Source organism: Chinchilla lanigera, unplaced genomic scaffold (assembly GCF_000276665.1).
Source record: "Chinchilla lanigera isolate Chin_1 unplaced genomic scaffold, ChiLan1.0 scaffold00021, whole genome shotgun sequence".
NCBI lineage: Eukaryota > Metazoa > Chordata > Mammalia > Rodentia > Chinchillidae > Chinchilla > Chinchilla lanigera.
Window position 1 is genome coordinate 18,778,120 of NW_004955422.1, and position 6,000 is coordinate 18,784,119.

Below are 6,000 nucleotides of genomic sequence, written 5' to 3' on the forward strand. Positions count from 1 at the left end.
ACTTTTAAACTTACTTAAAAAGGAGATTGTACCCTGCATAGTTGTGCACCCCTATCATCCCAGCACTCAAGTAGCCTGAGACAGGAAGACTGCAAGTTTGAGCCAGCCTGGGCAATTTAACAACTTAGCAAGACCCCCTCTCAAAATAAAAAAATAAAGCCAACCATGGTGGCATACACCTGAATATCTATAATCCCAGCACTCAGGAGGCTGAGGCAGGAGGACTGCTGAAAGTTCAAGGCCAGCCTGGGCTACAAAGTAAAGCCAGTCTGAACTATGTACCAAGACTCTATCTCAAGAAACAAAACAAATCAATTAATTAACTAATTAAAAAGGGCTAGCTAAGGATATAGCTCAGTGTGAAGACCCTGATTTCAATCAAAAAAGTTTTTTTTTTTTTTTTTTTTTTGGTTTTTCTCCGGTACCGGGAACTGAACTCATGACCTTGCGCTTGCCAGGCAGGCGCTTTGCCGCTGAGCTAAATCCCCAGCCCCCCAAAAAAGTTTTTAAATCATGGTTGTTCATACCTATATAGTGATTATTGTCAGGTCTTCTCTAAACACCTTCAATACAGTAATTCATCTAATATTCCTGACAATACAGTGAGGTAGGTACTATCATTATTTCAAGGTCCAGATGAGGAAATTGAGACACAGTTTGGTTCTGTAACTTGCTTAAGGTAACACAACTTGGAATGTGGCAGTCTAGATTCAGACCCTAATGGTCTGGCTCTAAGTCCAAGCTCTCAACCACTATACTGTTACTTCATGTAAAATGTGGAAACCACCCACCCATTGGAAGAAGCAGACTATGATCAGATTTCCAGCTTTTACTCTTGTCTCCATGGGAAGGAAATCAGGCTTTTGTCCCAGCCAATTTGATTCCCACCAATGACCAAGGCTCACATTATTCCTTTCTCAGGTTCATATACGTTCATCAAGCTCCTTCTGAGTGACAGCCAGACGCTGTTCATGTGGGTATGGGAAAGAGATCAAAGGAAGCCAGAGAGACCCAGTCCCTGTTGTCAAAGAGTTTAAGGTTTAGTGAGAAAGATCATTTCAATAATATACCAACCAAAGGCTACAGTAGGAGCCCACCAAGAGGACATTCAACAGAGCCTGGAGGTGGGCAAGGTTGGTAAAGGAGAGCTTCCCAGAGGAGCCACTGCCCAAGTGGAGTCTGGATTCTAGAAGGTTGAGCTGGAATTATGAGGCTATTCTTGGCAAAAGAAAAATACTCACCTGGGACCTAGAATATCTGTCAGGATGATCTGTTTAACAAGTTAGCCAAAGCTATTCTTTAAAAAAAGCCATTACTCACTAAATACAAAGTTCACTCAACACCATTAAAGTATATCCAGGCAGTTGAAGTCCCAACTTTCCCATTCATTGTCTTTTTTTTTTTTTTTTTTTTTTTGTATGTTTGTTTTCTTGAGACAGAGTCTCGCTATGCAGTTCAGGCCGGCCTTGAGCTCACTTTGTAGCCCAGGCTGGTCTTGAACTCACAACAATCCTCCAGCCTCAGCCTCCCTGGTGCTGGGATTACAGGCGTGCGCCACCACGCCTGGCCCATTCATTGTCTTGAGTGACCTTGCACGAGGGATTCCAGCTCCTTTTCACTCACTTGTCTCTTTGTTTTCAAGGGTTGGTGATGGAACCCAGTGCCTTGAACATACTAGATAAGCACTGTACCACTGCACTCTCTCCAGCGCCATTTGGCATATATTTGATGAATGCTTTACAGGGGCCTAGCACTGTGCTAGGCACTGAGGATACAGCAATGAACAGAGCTGACAAGTTTCTCAAGGAGCAGATTTGGAGAAACACCACAGCACCAGGCGTGGAAGAGACTCCAGGAAGTCTGGATTACCCTGCAAGCCAAACCTCCGAGACACTCTCTCAAGAAACCTCGGCAGGAAACAGGCTCCATCCAGGCTGACCAAGCCCTGGGATCTAGGCATTACCGATTATGTAGTTTTATCTCATGCCTTCAAGACATCACAATTCTGTCTGTACAAATGAGGACTCCTGAGACATGGAGCACTTTGCTCACAGTATTGAGTGATTTGCTCAAGTGAGAGCTCAACCTTTAAAACTGGGTGTGGTGGCACAGGCCTGTAATCCCAGCATCCTGGGAGGCTAAGACAGAAAGATCACAAATGCAAGGCCAGTTTAGGCAACTTAGTGAGACCCTGTCTCAAACTAAAAAGAAAAAAAGAAAAAAAATTAAAAGGACTGGGGATATAGTTCAGTGCACAGGCTCTGGGTTCAGTTCCCAGTGTGGCAACAAACAAACAAAACAAAAGGGATGTGAGGATGTTGAGAAATTGGAACCCTCAGGCTCCACTACTGGATATATAAAACGCTACCACTAAGGAAAATAAATGGCCTGGCAGTTCCTTAAGAGTTAAACATGGAGTTACCACATATGGCTCATCAATTCCAACTCCTAGAGATGGACCTAAGAGAAGTGAAGACATATATCCACACACACAAGTTGCACCAGAATGTTTATAGCAGCTTTTTTTTTTTTTTTTTTTTTTGAGACAGGGTCTCACTATGTAGCCCAAGCTGGCCTTGAACTTACTGTGTAGCCCAGGTTGGGTTTGAACTCATGAACTTCCTGCGTTAGCCGCCCACATGCAAGGACTAGGGATGTGTGCCACCAAGCTCAGCTAACTCCTTATTTTCACAACCTACATAAGGATTGTTAGCCTCTGTTCCATAGATGAGGACACAAGGGACCAAAAAACAGGAGCCTCTCTGGTTTAAGTGTAGATACCCTGGGGCAAGGGAAAGCACCCAGACCTGCGGGGTTACACTTGCTGTGGACCTTGGATAATTAATCTCTGAGTCATAGAGGCCATGAGGAAGTAGGTGGTGACTAAGGAGCTCAAGCTCAAGCCAAAAGACATGGTTGACTCAGCTGTTACTTGGCAGTCTTCCCATTTATAGTGAAACACCCACTGAGGACTAGGTTTAATCCCTGGGGAATGGAGCAGGGAGGAGCAGGGGAAGAGCAGGGCAGGAAGGCATTCCAGGGAGAGGAGAGGAGGCTGGGAGTGAGACACACTTGGATATCCAAAAGAACCCAAGCCCCAAGGCTTTGGACCAGAAGATTTGATGGAGGCAGCATACTCTGCTTGTCGTCAGCAGATGGGGTCCAAGTGAGGGGTCTTGCCAACTGCTGAATCTCTGCCACCACCCATGAGTCTGTACACCTACCTCAGGAGGGTCCATGTGCCACCCTGTCCCACCACTCCCCACCCCTACTCCCACCCCCTTTGGTTGCCTGTGACTGACTCCTGCAATAGGACATTGGGTTCCCTTGGACCAAATGAGACTTATGCATCACAGCTTCCACATTTGGTCTCCATCCCTGCCCCACAAATAGTGGTTCTAGCCCAGGCATAGGTCTAGTCTCAGGTTTTGAATTGCTATACCACATCTGATTCCCTCTTCCCCAATAGCAGCAACAGCTGACTAAGAGACTAACAGCAGAGATTTACCGGGATTCCCTCTTCCCCAATAGCAGCAACAGCTGACTAACAGCAGAGATTTACTGGGTTCCACTGAGTGAGTGAAGAGGTCAGTCCCTCCTACTCCTAAGCCTGTGATCACCACAGATGACCTTTTGAAATTAAAAGGTCCACACTGGGCACAGAGGAAGCACTGGTTCTGGATTATTACTATTGTCAAATGAATCCTCTGAGCTATGCAAAGGTGAGGTGAATGGGAGGTCATTCTGGGATTAGGGTGTAACAAGACTCTTCTAAATTGCTATAGCCTGAGATCTTGGCACACAAATTAGTGAGAATGTGGATCAATTTATGCATGAGGCCCTGAGGCCTTCAGGATGGGGGTAGGAAGGCCGGTACGCTAACCTTTGACCTAATGCTTTAAAAGGAAGACCTAGAGGTAAACCAGAGCTTCCTGTCCACCAAAGGCTCAGGGTTAGCCACTGAGTACATTTACTCCAGGAAGGAAGTCTGGGCTCAGTACTTGGGTCTTAGAGCTTACTTCAGCAGCACAGACACTAATACTTGCATCTTAGAATCTCCATTCCTTCTGTCCATCCACCTGCCTACCACCTCACCTACCTATCCATCCAGGCATCCTTACAGGCATCCATCCATCCCCTTTCCATCCATCCATCTATCCATCCATCCACACAACCGCCTAACAAAAATAAAGGAAGTCAACTAAGAGCCAGACAGGACCATTTTTTGACCCTTGTTGACCTTAATCTTCCAAACTTTTGGGGGCTCCAATGTTATCAAACTTGATCAAGCACATTTATGTATTTTTTTTTTTTTTTGGTTTTTCTCCGGTACCGGGAACCGAACTCACGACGTTGCGCTTGCCAGGCAGGCGCTTTTTGCCGCTGAGCTAAATCCCCAGCCCCCCACATTTATGTATTAATTAATAAATAATTTACTGTGATACTTTTACAAGGAACTTTATAATTTTTTTAAAAATTATCTGGCTTCATGTAACTCAAGCTGCAATTTCCTGTGATGTTTAAAGTAACATCTTGAATCCTCTTGATGGTCTTGGGTTGGAAATCTAACTTCCATTCTTTTTCAGTTGAACTGAAATCCTTATGAATATTAATAATCAAGTCAATAAAATTAATTTATTCTGGTGACATTCAACTAAATTCATAGCAATTAAAAATTTGAAGTCAATAGAATTTTTTTCTCAGTCTCCAACATTTTCACAGCCCCCAGAAAGCTCAGCAGCTTACGGTATCTGTTGGAGAAAATGGCCCTGAGGCTCAGGTAGTGTTCCCACTCTAGGCACAGAACAGACAGAATAATACAGACAGGCCCTATTCCAGTTTACTGACCAGTAGGACATAAGAACAATAAGGACAGTAATAAGTGCTAGAAGACAGAGTATTGTGAGATAAGGAAATGGAATTTCCCTTACATAAACTGGTCCTGTGACATTTCAGCTGACACTGGGCCGCTAAGAAGTACCCTGAGTTCTACAAGAGCAGAGGAAATGTCTTCAGGGAATAGCTAGTGCAAAGGTCTTGGACAGGAAAGTACCTAGCAGGTAGGCAGAAAAAGAGTCACTGTGGCAGCAAGAGAAGTATGAGATGAACAGACATGAAGGCAGGGACCAGAATATGCCCAGCTTCACAGCCACAGCGTGGAGTTTGGATTTTATTCTATGTGCAGGAACAGCTGCGATGTGTCCTGAGTAGGCCTCCCCAGGAAGCAGACTCTGAGGTGGAGATCAGCAGGCAGGTCTGTCGGGGAGGGCTCTCGGGATTAACACTTGGGGAAAAGAACCGAAGGAAGGAAGACTGGGAAGGGAAGTTGAACTGCACACGATCTCAGTAGATACTGTACCTCCCTCGACCCGTGTGGAGTAGGGAAGCTGGGATGGCTCTTTTAGGTTTGTCATTAGATATGGCTGCCTGGGGAAGGGCAAGGGCTGTGTCTTGGGCCTGGGCTGTGTCTGAACTGCCAGTAGGTGGACACTAAATCTGCAATTGAAGGGGGATTCCAGGCTACATCTGGTCCAGTTTACATTTAATGAGGAGCCTCCAGCTTCTCTGTGGAGAAAAATTTACTGGAGGCAGAAGATGTTTTCAGGTGGTGGCTTGGCCAGGAGCAGTGGCCATGGAAATGGAGAAAAGTAGACAGATTTGGGCAACATTGGGGGATGGGATCCAGGGCACTGGGAAATAGGCTAGATGTGGGCCATCAGAGAAAAGGGAAATCAAGGACACAGCCAGGCTTCTGGACTAAACAGCTGAGACAGTAGTAATGCCATATACAGGGATGGAAGATTCTTGAGGTAGGGCGGAGCTGAATACAATATGCAGTTTAACCCAACCTGGGCAACAGTAAGACCCTGTCTCAAAATTTAGCCCAGCACTCAGGAGGCTGAGACAAGAGGATTGCCACAAGTTCAAGGCCAGCTCCACAGTGGGTTCAAGGCAAGCCTGGACTACATGGCAAGGCCCTGTCTACTACTACTACTACTA